Here is a 20,203-nt window from a genome sequence, read left to right as displayed (position 1 = left end):
CTCCTCCGTTTTCGCGACAAAATTGTTGGAATAGATCTTGCGCTTCAAGTTTGCCCAGAAATTCTCCATCTCCTCCAAAGATCGCTTCGAGTAGTGGGCCGACGCCAAATCTGGCCAGAACACCGTGTCTTCGCCCTTATGGTATTTCTTGATAAACGACACAACTTCTGGCAGGCACTTCGTACTGGAAATTTCCTCGTTCACGACCAGCCCGGAGCAAAAGAAGAGCAACTTTGACATCCCTTTCTCGCTGATTGTCAGCCACAGCCGCACCTTCTTGGGGAACTTGGTCTGTGAAATATACTTCACCTCGGTGCTCACTTTCTTCGTAGGGGAGGTAAACTACAAAGTGCCCTACTAATCGTTGTCATCTAGGGTTAGATAGGTCTCGTCGTCCATCACCACTGTCACATCGCGATTTGCCAGGAAAATCGACTTGACCATCTTAAACCTCTGTCGCTGCGTCATTGCCTGCAGCTCCGAGACTAGCACCAGTGGACGGGACTGCTGCTTACTGACATGTATGCCCATGTTTTCCAACAACTTTTTCACTGTTTTACCGCATGCACCAACCTCCCGACCAAGTGCACGCAGTGGTTTAGCCACTTTTCCCTCGGTCTTCCTCTTCAGCATCCTTTGAAGCTTCTTGTCGTTCAGGGTCGTTGGCCGTCCAGAACTGGGCTTTCTTCCGATGCTTTGATCGTTGTCCAATTGTGTCAAGATATTGTAGATGCCGGAACGGCATACCAGGCGTCTACAAAGTGCCGCACGATGTCCGTTTTTGACGTGGCGGGGTACCTTTTTTTTACCGCAAACGTTATCCTCTTGAAAAAGATGACGTCCGTCACATTTCTCGAATTTCTGCAACAATATCTCTGGATTATAAGCTTGAACACGCCTCAAAAGTGACTATATTAGAATGTAATTCGATAATGGGATGTAAATCGACAGTCACGCTTTTATAACCCTTAACTATATGAGAAAATGCAGAATTCTGAAGTACAAATAACCGGGAAAAATATTTGAACGAACCGGGAAAAACCGGGAATTTAATTTCGAGTTTTGAGTGTCACCCTGCTTAACGTTTGTTTTCAGTATAATGTGCACTTTTAATGAATATCTTATATTGTGCGTAAGCATTTTAAAGTTAATTTTGATGCCATGATGAATTTATGATCGGTAGGCAAAATTTTGCCGGTAGCACTCCCCTGATGGCAACCGAGAATATCGGACAGCAATATCGAGTCGCAATATCGAAATATCGATAATATCAAATGCGCCAATATCGGTCAAAAATATTGATATTGTGACGAGCAAATATCGATAATATCAAATATCGATAAAATATCAACAACCCTAGAGCAGTGCGGATGGATTTTGTTTGTAGATTTCTAAACTTTCAAATACGTCCAATTTCCATAAATTATTAACGGGGCGAAGCAGGTGAATGTTATCCGAAGTTAGTGGATGTCCCTTATTAAAGACATGTTCAGCCATTTTTGATTTGAAAAGGTGTGGTGGATAATTTTTGGAAACTTTGCATGCTTTGGTGACCTCTGCCATATGCTCTTTCAAACGGATTCCCAGGTTTCTTCGGTTTGCTCAATATAAACCTTGTTGCAGTGGCAACACGCAACTTTATGAACCCCTGCTTCATGTAATCCATCAATTGAGTCCTTAGTGGAGCCCAATATTGTTTTGAGTTGGGTATTCCTACTAGTGTAGACGATATCCATGTCAAATCTTTTGAATTCTGAGTGAAGTTGACGTGTTAAGGCCCCATCATATTCCACAGCTATTCTTTTCAGGTCTTCTGTAATTGAGGTGAGTGTCGTAAAAGATTCTCTAAATTGAATTCGCATCTTTTTGTTTGTAATGGCTTGAATGGTGCTCTCATTATAAACATTTACTCTTGCAACTTCGAAAGTGTATTTCAATTCCTTTTTCCTGGCTATTTTACTGAGGGTTAGGGTTTCCATCCAATGTATCATGTGGTGGAAGGATGCCATTTTATGCCGGAAGGAATGATGGTCTCTCCTAGACCATACGCTTACCTTCGAAAATTAACAAAACTCTTCAGGTCTTGAAAAAGACCATTGATTGCAGCTTGGAGCGTTAAGTAAAGGTAAAGACGGAAGGTAAAGACGCGAATAATCTTAAACTTTTATTCCGATTTGTATAGTGCAACGTATAAACTTGGAATGAATATATCATGATGAAAACCCTTCTTTTATACACTAAACTTTCTTCTTATTCTTAATTATTAAAAACCGGTGACCAATCAGTGTTGTTTGTGACGGGAGTAAATCAGCCCACTGCCAACTCCCCTCGACGGGAAACGTCAACGTCATTAATGCGACACGACGCTCGATCAGGGCCGGCGGTTCATGTGGGTAGTATGGGTAGTAGTACCCACTCGGAAAATTTCCCTGTGGGTACTTACCCACACGGAACTATCGGACAAAACCAAAAAAAGTAATATTTTTTTTTTGCTCGAAACTTAAAATTGAGGTTACAAAGCTACAGCAATTGGCAATTTTTTAGTCTTATTTTTTTTTGTTTGACACGGCACAAATACAATTCAATGTTTAACGGCGCCAATTATATCTGGTAGCTCACTTTCTAAAGTATCTTAATAACTAAAAGCAAATTTTTTATCCTCGCTGCCGACTACGAGCTGAAACTAAATCTAACTTAAAGCTAGAATATTTTGCATTAAAAGCACAGGTTTGCTGTTTGATGGTTTTCATTGCCATAGGTAAGCAGCATATTAAATTTGTTCCGCTGCTGGGCCAAGATATTACGGACTGGCATAGGGTTGTTTCCATCGGGCCTTGAGAGTATCGTGCGGGTCTGATTGCTGTTTCCGGATCCGGGGTCTTAACGTGTTCTTGTCGTTTGGTTGGATGTAGGCGGAAGGGGATAGGACTAAACTGGGGCGTGGATGGATTTCAGGAAAACGTATATAAGGGACATGTAGGATAGGTCACGGCTCGCCAAGACATCACGAACAGGAACAGCCGGCTGCCTACCTTCGGCCTGCAGGGAAGCTATTAATCTAGACCTGGCGTCACGGTGTACAGGGCATGACCAAACAACGTGCTCTATGTCGTGATAACCTTCACCACAGGCACAGATACCACTCTCCCCGAGCCCAACACGACGGAGATGCGCGTCAAATCTATAGTGATTGGACATAAGCCGGGACATCACGCAAATGAAATCCCGACCTACATCCAACCCCTTGAACCACGGGTTCGTCGATACCTTGGGGATTATGGAATGTAACCACCTTCCCAGTTCCCCCTTGGTCCAAGAATTTTGCCAACTGATGATCGTATTCTGACGTACAAATGCGAAAAATTCATTAAAGGCAATTGGTCTTACATAAATATCACCGTTTGTTGCGCCCACCTTAGCCAAAGAGTCCGCTTTCTCATTACCCGGTATCGAGCAGTGAGAAGGGACCCACGCTAAGGTAATCTGAGTAGATTTTTCGGATAAAGCACTCAGATGTTCCCGTATTTTCCCCAGGAAATACGGAGAGTGCTTAACATCTTTCATCGATCGGAGAGCCTCAATGGAACTGAGACTGTCCGTAAAGATGAAATAATGGTCCGTGAGCATTTTTTCGATAATCCCTAGGGTGTACTGAATTGCAGCTAATTCTGCGACGTAAACAGAAGCAGGATTATCGAGCTTATGGGAGACGGTTAAATTGTTATTGAAGATACCGAAGCCAGTGAACCCATCAAGAAGTGATCCGTCAGTGTAGTACATATTGTCGCAGTTGATGTTTCGATATTTATTGGAAAAAATTTTAGGGATCTGCTGCACGCGTAAATGATCCGGGATTCCACGAGTTTCTTCTATCATGGATGTATCGAAAAACACAGTAGAATCAGAAGTATTTGATAAGTCGACACGATTTGGAATATTCGAAGAAGGGTTAATATTTTGAGACATGTGATTGAAATACAATGTCATAAAACGGGTTTGAGAATTAAGTTCGATTAACCTTTCAAAATTTTCAATCACGGGACGGTTCAAGACCTCACATTTGATTAGAATACGAGAAGACAGGCTCCAGAAGCGGTTTTTCAATGGTAGTACTCCAGCTAAGATCTCCAAACTCATCGTATGGGTCGACTGCATGCAACCCAAGGCGATACGCAAACAACGATATTGTATTCGCTCCAATTTGATCAAATGTGTGTTTGCTGCGGAGCGGAAGCAGAAACACCCGTACTCAATAACAGACAGTATCGTTGTTTGGTAAAGCCTTATAAGGTCTCCTGGGTGGGCTCCCCACCATTGTCCGGTTATTGTACGAAGAAAATTCACTCTTTGTTGACATTTTTTCATCAGATACCTCACGTGACAACCCCAGGTGCTTTTAGAGTCGAACCAGACACCAAGATATTTGTGTACCAAAACCTGAGAAATCGTTTCACCCATTAATTGTGTTTGAAGCTGAGCAGGTTCATGCTTCCTAGAAAAAACTACTATCTCAGTCTTCTCCGGAGAGAATTCGATACCTAGCTGTAAAGCCCAAGCAGACAAATTGTCCAAGGTATCTTGCAATGGTCCTTGCAAATCGGCAGCTTTGGCTCCTGTAACAGAGATTACACTGTCGTCTGCAAGTTGTCTTATCGTGCATGAATTTGCCAGACATTCGTCGATGTCATTTACATAAAAGTTGTAAAGAAGGGGGCTTAAACATGAGCCCTGGGGAAGACCCATGTAGCTAATGCGAAAAGTTGCCAAATCGCCGTGCGTAAAATGCATGTGCTTTTCGGACAACAAATTGTGCAAAAAATTGTTCTAAATTGGAGAAAATCCTTGTCGGTGAAGTTTACCCGAAAGAATGTCAATAGAAACGGAATCAAAAGCCCCCTTAATGTCCAAGAACGCAGACGCCATTTGTTCTTTGCGAGCATACGCCAGCTGAATATCTGTTGAAAGCAACGCAAGACAATCATTCGTCCCTTTGGCACGGCGGAAGCCAAATTTAGTATCTGATAGTAGCCCATTTGATTCGACCCAACGGTCTAAACGACGGAGTATCATTTTTTCCATCAATTTCCGGATACAGGATAGCATTGCAATCGGCCTATAAGAGTTGTGATTCCCTGGTTTTTGGATGGCGATCACCTTCACTTGCCTCCAATACTGCGGTACAATGTTTTGCTCCAGGAACTTATTGAACAAGTTCAACAAGCGCCTCTTGGCATTGCCGGGTAGATTCTTCAACAAGTTGAATTTGATTCTATCTAACCCAGGCGCGTTATTGTTACAGGACAGGAGGGCAACTGAAAATTCTGCCATCGTAAAAGGTGATTCTATCGCGTCGTGGCCCGGAGACGCATCGCGAACAATGTTTTGCTCAGGAACAGAGTCGGGACATACTTTCCTGGCAAAATCAAATATCCACCGACTTGAAGACTCCTCGCTTTCGTTGACCGTTACGCGATTCCGCATTCTTCGGGCTGTGTTCCAAAGAGTGCTCATCGATGTCTCCCTCGACGTCTCGTTCACGAACCGACGCCAATATCCGCGTTTCTTTGCTTTAGCCAAACTTTTAAGCTTGGTATTAAGCTCCGAATACCGTAAATAGTCGCCAGGTATACCTTCCTTCTGGTAGGCCTTAAACGCGTCGGATCTTTGCGTGTAGACATCGGAGCACTCTTGGTCCCACCACGGAGTGGGAGGCCGTTCTTTGGTCGTTACGCCGGGATATTTCTTCGTTTGGGCTTGCAACGCGGCGTCGAGAATCAAGCCCGCGAGGAGGTTGTATTCTTCAAGTGGTGGATGATGTTGAATCGACTCGACCGCTTTTGAAATCATTTCCTCGTATAACTTCCAATCGACATTCCGTGTGAGGTCATACGGAATGTCAATTGGTCGCATGCGAGTCGACCCGTTATTAATTGAAATAAGAATAGGCAAATGGTCGCTACCGTGAGGATCAAGGATTACCTTCCATGTGCAATCCAACCGTAGCGACGTCGAACATAAGGATAGATCCAAAGCGCTTGGGCGCGCTGGAGGTTTCGGGATACGTGTCATTTCACCGTTGTTTAAAATAGTCATGTCGAAGTCATCGCAAAGGTTATAGATTAAAGAGGAGCGGTTATCATTGTATGGGGAACCCCAAGCCACGCCATGAGAGTTGAAGTCTCCCAAAATCAAACGTGGCGAGGGAAGAAGTTCTATTAAATCAAAGAGCAGCCGTTGCCCAACCTGTGCTCTGGGAGGAATATATATTGAGGCAATACAAAGCTCTTTACCTTGTATTGTCATTTGACATGCGACAACTTCGATGCCTGGAATCGAGGGGAGGTTAATACGATAGAAAGAATAGCACTTTTTAATCCCTAAAAGTACTCCTCCATATGGGGTGTCTCGATCAAGGCGAATAATATTAAAATCATGGAAGTTGAGATCAATATTTGAAGTAAGCCAAGTTTCACAAAGGGAAAATGCATCGCATTTGTTTTTATTTATCAAAACTTTAAACGAAGCAATTTTTGGTAAAATACTTCTACAATTCCACTGTAAGACAGAGATAGAATCCTTCATATACGCAGTTGAATTAGGCATCGAAGGATACAATCGCTGCAAGGAGGGGCCATTGGGCAGTCAACTGCTTCAAAAATGATCTAACTGTTGGGAGGAATGCTGTAAGAAAAATTTTAATTGGATCGGGTATATTGAAATTTTCGAAAATCCAGTCCACAATGTCAGAAAATTTCACTAAGCCAGAGTTTGTTTCATCAACTGGATGTGCAAAAGGAACAACTGGGGTTTTAGATGTTTCTGGCAGTGCTGGGAACTCCTTCTGGGACTTTAAATTTGCAAGCCCAGGAGGAGTTTGCTTCGGTTTTTCCGCAGCACTGTTTGGTTTGTTCGTACTTTTTATTACACTTTGGGAAATCTTAGGACCTTTACGGGGAAGTTTAGGAGAAGAAACATTTTTCCTCTTCCTAGACTCCCCAGGATTGGCATAAGATGTTCCCGCTGATGAATCGTCAGAATCGGTTTCATCGGAGGGCAACAGATCAAAGGGGTTCGATGTTATGGTAGAAGTGGTCACGGTCTTCTTCAGCATCTCAGCGTAAGAACGCTTTGAACGCTCCTTAAGTGACCGCTTGATTTTATCTCTGCGCAGCATGTACACCGGGCATGTGGAGAGCTCATGCTGGTTTTCCCCACAGTGAATACATTTTTCAGCATTAACACTGCAAGAATCTTCCGCATGAGTCTCCCCACACTTGCTACATCGTGCCTTATTGCAGCAGTAGGCGGCTGTGTGGCCTAACTGCTTGCAATTGGTGCAATTCATAACACGGGGTACATACAATCGCACAGGCAGACGAACCCGGTCGATCGAGACGTGGCTAGGGAGTGCAGATCCGGCAAACGTAACGCGAAACGAGTCTGACGGAGTGTAAACTTTTTTACCGCCGACGAGAGACATGGACCGCAATTGCTTACAATCCAAAATCTTCGCCTGTGTTTCGGTATTTTTGAAGCAACCGGTTGCGCTTTTAAGGATACACTCGACAGATAGACTCGAATCGGTTATGACACCGTCGATCTCCACGTCTCGTGCGGGTATGTAAACGCGATACTCGCGTGTGAAGAGCTCAGAGCAAGCGATAGCATTGGCCTGTGCCAGATCACTGACCACGACACGGAGCTTGTTAGGTCGGACCTTGGAAATTTCGGTCACGGCTTTGTACCCCTTCGTCAGGTCTTTTGAAATTTGCAGTATGTTTAATCGCTTTGAATTCACTCCTGCCTTTGGACGAAAATAAACAGTATAGCTGCCCTGTTGAGATCCGTCCGGGTAAAGCCTGGGGCGAGGGGGGACTGGAGAATAAACAGGGGAGGGGGTAACAGAAGGGTCAGGGTCAGGGGGGTTCGGGGATGGTGGCACGGGAGGCGAGGGATCTATATCCATCGCGCTAAATGCAGCGAACTAGCGCCGACAAGAACACGTACCTCTTTACTTCTTCCTTCCAGCAGTGGTTGTCCGATCGTTCGAAGCTGCACCCAAAGCAGCCAGCAGCACCAGTACAGCAGCACCAATACAGCCACCAGCAGTGAGCCGGGTGTGAGATCACTCAGCACAGCGACACGGACTCGACTGTCAACTGATGGCCTTGAATAATACACTCTTTTGTTTGGCTATTCGTACACACGGACCGGATTGTAATAGAACGACCACTTTGCACGTCCGTTTCTGTCGAGTGTTCGACGCGGAATGATTTTTTAGTCTTAGATTTATTATATTTTGTATTTTGCACCAACCTGATTGATTTTTATTTTCACAGTTTTTTGAAATCGACTTTTAGAATTTCGTTTACGATTGGGTTCTGAAGTTTTGTCTTCTTGTAAAAATTTCCCATACCAAATTTGAGCTCAATCGGACTCCGGGAAGTAGAGCCTCAAAGCGGTAAAAATTTCAGTTTTTTGATCGATGAAAAAAGTGTTCGGGCTGGGAGAGTCACTTGTGTGTTCTGGTGTAACTCGAGTCTCCCGGCGCAAAAGTTTGCTCCTGGAAGTTAATTTTTTTTTCGAACAATTATAAGATAACATCAGATCTCGACATTTCATGCATTTCTAAGAGATTTGCTATCGGAAAAATTTCGATTTTGAAAACTTCAATAAGGCGTCGTACACAAATTACGTAACGCTTATAACCTAGATTTTAGACCCATCCCCTATGTAACGATAAGTAACGTTCGATATGACTGCCTAAAATTACGTAACGCTGAACAACCTGACCCCCCCTCCAAATTTGCAATTTTGAGCGAACATCACAGTTACGTAATGGTCTCAGCTCATTTCATTTCACACACCAAGTTCCCGAAAAGGTCCTACTGTGGCTGACAATCAGCGAGAAGGGGATTCAAAGCCGCTCATTTTTCGCTCTGTACTGGCCGTGAACGGGGACTACTTGAAGCAATCGTTGGGGGAGATGAAGCGGCTGAAAATCGATGTGGTATGGTCGGCCAACCCGCCCAATGTCCCCCAGCTGCATTCATTCTGAGTTTCTGGGCAAACCAGAAGCATGAGACCTACTCCCACAATTTTGCCCCGAGAATTAAGAAGGAATTGAAAAATAAAACATAGAAAAAATTTAAAAACATACCTTCACGCATGTTTTTGTCTACCATGGCGAATGTTTCAGTAAACTTCCGGAAGGCAACTCGCAAGAAAATGAAGTTAGAAAATTCATCTAACTCAACTATCTGTCTAAGTTTTTTTATTACCATCCGGAAAAAGTTCCTTTTTCAATGCAAAAATTACTACCGAACGAAAATCTAATTTTTCCTAAACATTCCATTGGCGCCCTATTGTTGATCCACTATCGATTTTTCAAAGAATTATGTTCAGGTGTAAGTAGGTATCACTACACCCTCCCCCCCCCGCGCTCCAACTACGCATTTGTTACCCGTTCACCTCTTCTATTCCTTGCTACCCACTAGGAAAAATAACGTGACGCCGGCCCTGCGCTCGATTCGTGTTGATCAGCATCGCTCCTTTCACACCACACACAGCGGCTTGCAATTTGCGGGATATGTTTTGGAGGATGAATGGGGAAGGTTAATGACTTTAAAGGAAAGGAATTGCTCACTTCGTTCGCATTATCAATTGCGAACAAATGTCTAGAAGTGGTGGGTATTACCCGTTTTGTGTTCGTGGGCTTCCTAAAAATCTCAATTTCTAAGTCCTTAGACTTTCCAACAACAACGTCTAGAAAGGGAAGACTATTGTTTTGTTCCTTTTCAATCGTAAATTTTATATTTCTGTGAATATTATCAAGGGATGTAAAAACGTTTCAAGTTCCGTCTCTTTCCAAATACAAAAAATATCATCCACATATCTCCACCACCGGATTGGTAAAAGGTTATTGGTTTCTAATTTGTTTTCTATGTTTGCCATGAATAGCTCACATAAGAAGGGAAAAAAAGGATTTCTCATTGGAGCTCCTTTTGTTTGTTTGTAAAATTTACCTCGAAAAGTGAAATAATTTTCTTTCATACAAAGGCGGGTTAGTTTCATGAGACTCACGACTTTCTTTTTCCAAATGCTATCAGTGTATTGGGGAATTAGCCAATCCTTAAGAAGATTCAAGGTTTCATTCACTGGAACACTCGGAAAAAAGCCGTCACGTCAAACGAGACCATTATCTCATCCGCTTCATTGTTACCCGAAGATTTCAAATTTTCCACGAAAGCTTCCGTACTCTTAATCGATCGACTTGGGAATTTACTGGGCATAGCTTGAAACTCTTTTACTAACTACTGGTTTATGGATTTTTGGTAGGCCTTTTATTCTAGGAAGAACTGGATTTGAAACTCGATGATGTTGTAATGTATCGCCCAAAGGGGGTTTGCAGTCTTTATTTGTGTTCTCAACTCGGTTTACTATCTCAGCAAGTGGATTAGTTCGTAGTTTAAAATATGGACCGTTATCAGTTTTTTGGGTCATCTGTCATCATAGTCAGTTTTGTCCATGATGACAGGTTTATTACCCTTGTCTGCTTTTAAGTAGTGAATTTGTTTGTCGCGCAACTCTTTAATGACCTTTGTATCAGATGAACTTTTATGGCGTGGAATTTTGCTATGGCACCCGAATTTTGTTTTATTAACCTCGACAAGAGTGGAAAACTTGGCTGTAGAGCGTGCTCATAGCGGTTATCAGGAGTTTCTGATGGTACGCCTAATGATAAATGATGCGCCTATAATTCTTGATTCCGGAAAGTTTCATGTTTGAGAACTAAATATTCGTACACATTATTATCATTTTTCGGATGGCAGCACCGTATAGTCGTCCACATTGATACTGAAAAAATTGTTTCACCTTACAGCAGTCATGTCTTAAACAGAATGTAAGATAATAATAAGAATGTAAGATGAATATTGATGTTATAGTTGTTGGAGAAACTTGGTTAAAGTTGGAGAATAGCTGCATTTACAATATTCCAGGTTATCACGCATATTTTTTTTGTCGAGACAATTCTTCGGGAGGTTTGGCTGTTTTTGTAAAAACATCTTTAGAGAACAAATTGATTGATATAAAAACAGTGAATGGTTTGCACCATATCCGCTTAGAAATTAATTTCAGCGGTCGTTTCTATAACATCATAGGAATTTACCGTCCTCCCTCGTTTGATTATAATGATTTCCAAAATATTTCAGAGGGATGGTTATCTGCTGCTACTCCTTCTAAACCGTGTTTCATAGTTATCGATGTGCATGTTCCAATGAACCTGCAAAATAAAAACGTGGTTACCAGATACAAAAACTTATTACATTCCTATGGCTATATATGCACTAATACGTTCCCAACTCGTCCAGTAACATCGAATATATTAGATCATTTCATCTGTCCGATCGACTTTGCTGCTAAGGTTAAGAATAATACTATCTTCAGCGATATTAGTGACCACATTCCTATGGTCTCGTCCCTTGCTCTGGGCGACAAAAAGGGCAACAAGAACTGAAAATAAATATTGTTGATCACTTAAGACTCCATGATCAATTCACAGTGTTCCTAAATGGTTTTGAAATCACTGATGATATTGATACTTCTTTAGAGACAATTATTACAACATATAACAACTTGATAGCGGATTGTACTAGATCTTTCACTAAAAAACAGTTAAATTAAAGAGCGTGCTTTGACCCTGGATGACCTATGGGCTTTGGAGATTAATACAAGTTAAAAATAATTATCTCGAAAAAGTTAAACGCTCTTCTAATGATACTCATGCAAAGGAAATGCTCAAGCATGTCTCAAATAAAGTTCAATCGCTTAAGAAACGTTGCAAAAAACAATTTCATGAAAATATAATTCAAAGCTCAAGTCCTTCTAATGTATGGCAAAAGCTCAATGAAATCTTTGGTTGTTCTAAATCTTGTGAACAATTCAAGCTGAAAATTGATGGCAGGAACCTAGACACAAATCATGAAGTTGCCGAAGCGTTCAATCACTATTTCTCCACTAGGTATAGGGAATAATTTGGCCAGCAAAATTCCGAATAATAACTTTGACTATCTAAAATCTGTTAAATGCGTTAGAAATTCTATATTTTTGAGACCCGCTAGTGTTGGTGAAGTCTGTATCCTAATAAGCAGACTTGATAGTAAGAAGAGTAAAGGGCATGATAATATTCCCGTTGATTTGTTGAAAAGACACGTTAGCCGGTTTTCCGAGATTATTGCAAATCTCTTTAACCGTTATGTACTCGGCAGGGTACCCGGGTACCTTTTCAGACTTTATTGCTTCAAAAAACAAAGATAACGTCAACTTAGACAGCTAAAACTTTTGGAATGCTCCTAACTAGTGGAAATAAACCATTTTCCATCATAAGTCTGTTTGTAGAAACAAGGGGGGTCGAAGGGGAGGGCTTCGAAACTTTTTACCACGTAAGTACTCGGCAGGGTACCCGGGTACCCACAAAATGAAATGCTTCTTGCTTTTTTATTTTTTGACCGATTTTCGATCTTGGCCTATCAAAAAATTGGAAAATCTATCTACTTTCAGAATCTGGGATCGACATGAACCTGTAACCACATCTGGTTCCTGTAAATCCGGATCTACGGGAGCATGTTCCGGAGAGACAAATTAGTACAGTTGTCAATAAAACCGAACAACATTGGTATCAAAATTCTTGAAATCACTCCAGGAATCGATCTACATCCATTTCGAGTCCAACTGGTGAGTTGTCCTCAAAATGGTCGCACCGGAGCAGATTCCCGTGGGGCCCTAAATGGCATCATCATTTTGTTTCGTTAGCTTTGCGGAGTCAAATTCATTGATTGTTTTCATAACAATTGAGTTTGTGAGTAGTTGGGGGTTTGAGCAGATTACTCGTATGAATTTCCAAAATTGCCATAATTTCGAAAAACTAGTTCTTTGGCTGAGATGAACCGTGATTGTAACAACATGCATCGGAATATGAAAACAATAGGACTTCAGTATTGTTCTGCATCATGCAATCGATGGTAATTTCGCCCGTCAGCGAAAAAATCTATGCTCGGAAGATAATTGTGACTTTGCTTTTATTGTTTCTGAATCATTTGCCGGAAACAAAAACTTCGACGGTAATTGGCGCCACTACCTGCCAGTGCCATAGTTTACGATTTGTATATATTGTGTATTTGAATAAAAATTACCAAAACGTCGTTGATAAGCTGGCGGTCAGGCTCACTACCGATATTTATTTTTGTTGTTCTCGCAGCACTGCAACCATCTCAGCCGCCACAGCACATCAGTCGTGTTTACAAAAACAAATACATTGAAAACATTCGCGCAGTCCGCGTTGTGTGAACACTAGAGTGGCCATTTTTGTAACTACATGCGATTTCGATGAGCGCCAGGCGGAAAAAGTTTCCTTTTTACTCTAAAAATAACCATGAAAATTTGAAGTTGATCCGAGTTCATTTAATGGACCCACAAAACGCTTATATTAAAAAAATAGATTCTCATAAGAACTGTTGTTTTTTATCTCTTTTTGAAGTATTTTGCCTTAGTTTCTTAAAATAGTTGTATATTTTGCGTCGAAATACTCTTTAATTATAAAATCATATCATTAGGGACATCCACATATTACGTAACGCAAAATGATAGCAATTTTGAACACCCCCCACCCCTAAATAACGCAATTTTGCATGGGGGCCTCGCGCAATGGAACTCTTCGTTTAATATTCCCTTCTTCTTAGTACGTTACGTAATAAATGAATGTCCTCTCATATTCGTTAGAGGTTTTGAAACTACCATTTAGTGGTTATATCCTTAATCGTACTTCATTGCAGCAACTGTGTGAAGTGAACCGCCACAATTGGATTGGTGAAGCAAAATTATTAAAATTATCAAGAACTTTTTGTATGGATTTAATGTTATTTTTAGTATTATTATTATTATTATTTTATGAAACAGTTCAGTACTAGTGATCTGAAAGCACTAAGACGGTGAATTTTATCAAATATGACTTCATCATGAGTGTCGATGAAAGCAGGGGCGGATTAACGCGTAGGCGAAGCAGGCGGTCGCCTGCTCGTCAATCACCAGGGGCGGCAAACAGACGGCTAGTGCGTGTGGTTATTTTTTAAGCGACGAAGAAATTTTTTCTCTCGCTAGCAGGATTTCCATTCACGTGTGACGCGACCAGGCATGTTTTGCAGGATGCGCAAGCCGTAAGGTGATGTCTTGTCGCTTTACGAACTACATACTTGATAGCGCTCGTGAGACTTTGTCGTGAACCAAAGTAAAATTTTACTAATAGTAATATTTTGTGCTATTGGGGAAAGTCGTTTGTTGTCAGAGCTTCGAGCTTAGTGATACAGAACTTTTCAATGCAAATATCGCGCATTCACACAAATAACTACATCCACATTTTTATGTACTAACACTCCACATGCCACAGTCTTCTTGCAAAATTTCAGCTCAGTCGGACGTCGAAAAGTGAGGCCTCAAAACGGTCAAAGTTTCACTTTTTCGGCCGATAAAAAATGCACAGGTAGTTCGTAAAATGTTTCATATTGGAAAAAAATGGTCTTAGAAATGCATGAAACGTCGAGATCTGATATAATCTCTTAAACTTATTATCTTAAGCTTTTTTTTTTGTAAAAATCAACTTTCTATGACTAAGGCTAAAAATGTTATCCAGTGCATTTTTATCGGCCAAGAAAATGAATCTTCGACCACTTTGAGGCACCACTTCTCAAAGTGGATTGAGCTGTAATGTTGCATGAGAACTTTTTTCGCAAAGACTTAACTTTTGAGTTTCACGTCTAAACTTTTTTTCGTCGGTCAAAAAGCTGAAACATGAACCTTAAGTTTTTTTTGCATCATTTTTTTTACAAGTTTGCTAGACGAGCTCACGAGAGTATGCGCGCGAGCTGTTTTATGTATACCCATCAGCGAAGGAAAAAAAATCACCTCTAGCGATTAATGAATACATTTAAAACAAGCCTAGGAAGCGTTGACATCGTCGTCAGTATGCGAAAAACAAAGTATCGGTGCTGGTGCACTCTTTTTGCTTTCCTCTTTACGATATATTTCTATTCATTAGTGTACACCACAATACGTGGTTCTCAATGTGCACAACTCGGTATATGAAGGTATTATTATACTCTGTTACAGAGAGCGATCAGAACTTGTTATATCCTTATTCTTTTGACTCATGAATATGACTTTTTGTCAGAAAAAGACAGAAAATGACGGTGTATGCTCTCCTACTCTCGCTTAAATTCAACCGCTGCCGAAGTAGTTCCTTCCCCCACACATTCCCTCTCACCGCACCACACCTCTGCTGCTGTTCAGGCGACATGATTTTCTCCTGCTGCTATCTTTTCTTTGTGCGAATGAGATTTCGGGAAGCCCTACGACAAATGAGTGAGCGGAAAAATTAATCGTGACTACGAAGTTCAAAGAGATTTTAAAGGCTTTTTGCACCAACGCGAACTCTCTTATAGATTGTCAAAACATGCGTGATGACAAAAGCAAAAATATGTTCTTCCTTTTTTCCCTCATGCAAAAAAACAAATAAACATAATATCAGCAGCTTCGTAGTCCCGAATAATAATTTGAATGTTCGGCAGTTTTAGTTGGCTCCACTGACTATTCCCACTAGTGGTGGGCAAAATGGTTCAGTTGAGTGAGTGACTCTGAATCGATCCGCTCACTGAAGTGAGCTAGTTCTTTTGAATGATTCACTCGCTCACACACATGTAACGCTCTCTCTGTTTTGCATTAAGTCAACAACAATATCAACAAAGCTGTCAAATTTTCACTTCGGTTCGTTTTGCTTTGAAAAATTGAACAAATATTTCCGTTTTATCCAAGTTTAAATGGTCTCGGGGTTTTATTATTTTACCGACAAGAGAATCGCAAATTGGACAGTTTGAATAAAGTGAAATATGAATAATTAATAAATATTATCAACACCGAAAGTGAGTTGGATAGTTTCGCAAAATTGAAACTACGGGTTTAATAGTTAAGTTGGTTAATTGTTATTAAACAATATTTTTCGTCCCCGTGGAGCTGGTTTAATTGGTTGCTCAATTAATACGTCGATATTGGTTAAAAATATATTCAAGATGAATGCAAAAAGAATTAGAAGATCGTCGAGCGGCCCTGCTGAAGCCTGTTTACATGGAAGGTATATTTTGTGTTATCTAAGCTTTGAAACGACGGAGAAGTTATGATTTGACCTTCTTTTCAGCTTATAATTGCAATCAGTGGATGCGTTTAAGTGTCGGCAGGAAGGAATCGTTGCCGATTGCAAGTATGTAGAATTTTTTCGCTGGCGGAAGATTGCTGCTCTGTCATGAGGCACCCCGGAGTAATAAGTGCAGACAATTTTATAATTTATCAGATCAGATGGATGGATTATCATGGACAAAACATACCTACGTTTCAAATATCAAAAGATAATACTATGTAACTAATCAAGTGGCGACGTGTGGGCCAAAATTTCTTTTGAAAACTGTTTTTGAACCGGTTGATGCTACGCTATTATTTATATTTGAGTGCAGTCCAGTTTATATTTGTTTACTTTCGTTTTTAAAATCTACTTTTAATGTAAGAAAACAAGTACCTGATAATTTAAGGATAAATATAACCTCCTGTTATTTTGTATCGGAAATGTTGATAACTTTTTTACAAGCAAAGTGAAAATGAAGCCGGAGTCAGTTAAATTATTTCTGAGAATATTAAGTCGAGCTCCGAGAACATTGGGCTTAAAGGTTTGTAATATTAAAAGACATTTCGGATATTTTTAGACAAACTGATTTGTTTTAGTTTTAACAAACAGAACATGTATTATAAAAGTAGTATTATTTTTAGCGATACAGTAATGGCAATATAAATTAAATAGCATTGGCGTTAACAAAAATCATTTCAGCGATGTGTTTACTGCTTAATCTGCTTCGTTTTTCCGTCACCAGCTGTCCTGTTTTGGAAAATATCCTTTCACAAGGCACCGATGTTGCAGGAATACATAATCTTCGCAGCATTATTTGGTGGAGTTTTGGGTACATATGCTTTCTCGTCTCCCACCAAGCCAGTGGGTCACCAGTTCGATGCAAGTATGGCTCAGCCAAAAATTTATCTAGCTCTACAATGCTAGCCGATGTCGGATCAGTTTTTCCCTGCAGTCTGCTAACCGTTTCATCGAACTGTTCCCAAAGAGTTGAATGAGTCGTTGAGCTTTGCGGTTCTGGTTCCACGAGCTGTTGTCCTTCGTTTGAGGCTGAGGGAAGCTGCCGTATTTTTTGTATCAGAGTTTGGTACGCTACTCTGTATTTTTGGTCGTCACCACTAGACACTATTGCTTCCTTACTACGTATCAAACGTTCCAACATATCGAATGTGGAATTCCAGCGAGTAACTACATCCTGCTTGAGCTTCAACTCTTTTTGACCCAGCTTCACTTGCATTTCGCGCAATTTGGCGGAAGCATGACTACTTTTCTTGAAGAACTGAACTATGCCTTTGCATTTTTCAACTACTTCTGCAACCGAATTAGCAATGGCATTCTGAACAACCAGATAAAGCGAATGAGCGAAACATCTAACATGCCTAATTTTCAAAATGTTGGCAGTCGCCCGCATATTCGTTGCGTTATCTGTAACAATTGCGGTAATTTTGTACTCAATTTCAAACTTTCGGAGAACGTTCGAAATTTATTCTGCAATGTTTTCTGCCGTGTGCTTAGAAGTGAATTCGGAGCATTCGAGGAGATATGACTTCATTTCTCCGTTTTTGTCAATGAAATGGGCAGTTAATGCGTAGAAACCGGTATTTGTATCACTTGTCCATCCATCGCTGGTCAAGCATATTGCTTGCCTATCGATTAATTCGCTCTTCACTTTCTCAAACAATTCTTTATGCACAGCAGGCAGTAAACTGTGAGACTAAGTTTTGCGACTGGGAAGGGTAAACGATGGGTTCAGGAGCTCCACAAATCTTACGAACTCTTCATCCTCGACTAGTGAAAATGGGTGATATTCTTTACATATCATTTTAAGCAGCTGCACATCAATCGTTCTACTTTTTTGAACCGGCAATCGTTTTATCACATTTACAAAACGCGTCATTGACGATTGCGGAGGCTGGGAAGAAGTTGTCGGAAAAACTTGTTCGACAGCTTCACCCATGCGAAGCTCTTGCATTGTTTCTCTGTTTTCAATATCCTGACTCGTAACAGCATCGCCATCCTTATCAGCAACAGCTGATGGCACAGTTTGCACCGCCCTAGTATCTCCCCTGTTCAATGGAACAGACGGATGCTTTCCATTCATGTGACGCTTTAAGTTCGACGTGGAGCCTGAAGACATGGAAATTGTCGCCTTGCAGTACCGACATACGCCCTTTCCCTTTTCTCTGGTGAAATGGTACCAGATGTCGCTGGAGGTTCTTCCTTGCATGTCTGAAAAATGCTAATTAATTTTCTAAAAGAGTCTTGAACTCAACAAGTGTTTACCCACTTCTTTTTCGATGGTAAAATGAACTTAGTGTCCGCTCACAAACGGTGTTATCTGAAAAATTTATTTTGAACGCGTAGTACTACACAAACTTAGTTACCCAGTTCAAGCTGAAAATTACCGATTAAATGTAAACGCAAAACCTTTCTCGTTGAGATTGAGACGCGAGCTGATACTGTTCGTATTGAATGAACGATGATAGCGAGTAATGTTTCTCGAAATAATAACTGGGTTTCCACAAATAAATGATTAGCATACACGTTTTGCAGTCGAAAAAATTCAAATTCAATTTGGAAAAAAGGAACATCGAAACAAAGATTCCAGATGTTCTATAAAATATATGTAGCTACCAAATTACATCAGCCTGAAATCAGAAAAATATCTACTTCGAATTGGGAAAAAAATTGGCTTGAGCAAAAATCTGCACTCATTCTGAGAAAAACTGCATATCTGCTGTTAATCATAAATTGGCACACAGATCCCAAAAAGCTACGCTTTGCAGAAAAAATGGCCCATCTGGTATCGCTTCATCAATGAATCACTTACACATCATCAGCACATTCCGTGCGATAAACGTATAAAAAGTTGGAAAATTATCGTATACCTTTTCCCACTTACGTTGAACCTCATAAGAAACAGACAAAACATTGAATTGTAAATACAATTCACTTTTGCCCTTTCTACCTACAGTCGTCAGCGTTTTCTTCCTCGTTCTAATGTGTTGGTCAATAGACCAGCTCATTCGTTCGACTGAAAGAGCTACCTAGTTCTTGAATCAGTGTATGAGCGGATCGGCTTCCACCGATTTGCTTTCTCATTGAAACCTTTCGCTCACTGATCTCTTTCGTTCTTTCGGTTCTTTCTTGCAGCCAGTTCAGTAAGCTCCGCAATCAGTGAACTGGTGAGCTACCGCAGGAAAATTCTGAGCGGTGGCTCACTCGCTCACCTAAAAGAGCTAGTTCTTTTGATCAGTTCATGAGCGGATCGCCCACCACTAATTCCCACGTATTGTTTGTTGATCGACAGGTAAAATCGATTGTCGAGTGTAAACAAGCAAATGAATTTCTTTTCAGTAACAAGTACGTTCTAGGGACAGTGAAGTTTGGATAATTAAACCACGGCGCAGTGTATATTCATTCATTACAAGCATGTCCGGGAACTCACAAAGAAAAAAGTTTTCTGGATCGATATTCAGAAAACGAAAATCAGAGAAAGAAGTGCAAAACAAAAAACAAGCTCAAGCGTTAGAAACATTCCTTACGAATACTCATGATTCTACACGTGATGTATTACAATCAACTGATTCAAAACAGAATGAGGCAAGCACGAGCAGAGATACAAATAAATTCGTGAGTAGAAAAGGTTTTTCTCTTGTAATTTTTGTAATAAATTTTCAAAATCAAAATTTTTTTAATTCGAATTTTGATTCGGGTGTCAATTCGTGCTGTTTTAATTTCGTTTTCCTAACATGTTGTAAACCATGTATAAGTATGTATATGATGGCGAGCAGTAGCCTAGCAAATATTTAATGCACAAGTAAAATGTGAATTATAGCTCTCATTAAAATTTTATTTTTGAAATAATGTGTTTTGGTGCGCTTGACTACTGTAACTTTTGCGCGTTGGCGTTGAAGTAGTAATGCCCTGAGAGATATTGAAGAGAGAGGAAAGTTGAAAGAGGCAAGAGAGAGAGAGGTC

The 20,203-nt window shown here is 40.6% G+C and overlaps 1 protein-coding gene across 6 annotated transcripts in view; it reads left to right on the top strand.

Annotated features, from left to right (window-relative positions):
* LOC129718088 (zinc finger MYM-type protein 1-like) overlaps window positions 1-20,203 on the top strand; it is a 124,911-nt gene that overhangs the window by 76,451 nt on the left and 28,257 nt on the right. The window contains exons 1-2 of one of the 6 annotated variants that reach the window (XM_055668502.1): window positions 19,400-19,532; window positions 19,597-19,855. The exons of 2 other annotated variants lie outside the window; for them this stretch is intronic. The gene's annotated coding sequence lies outside the window, so the exon portion shown is untranslated. 3 more of the 6 variants (XM_055668505.1, XM_055668504.1, XM_055668503.1) reach the window with 3 other exon arrangements.

Source organism: Wyeomyia smithii, chromosome 1 (assembly GCF_029784165.1).
Source record: "Wyeomyia smithii strain HCP4-BCI-WySm-NY-G18 chromosome 1, ASM2978416v1, whole genome shotgun sequence".
NCBI lineage: Eukaryota > Metazoa > Arthropoda > Insecta > Diptera > Culicidae > Wyeomyia > Wyeomyia smithii.
Note: the sequence above shows the minus strand (reverse complement) of the source record. Positions and strands in the feature narration are given on the sequence as shown.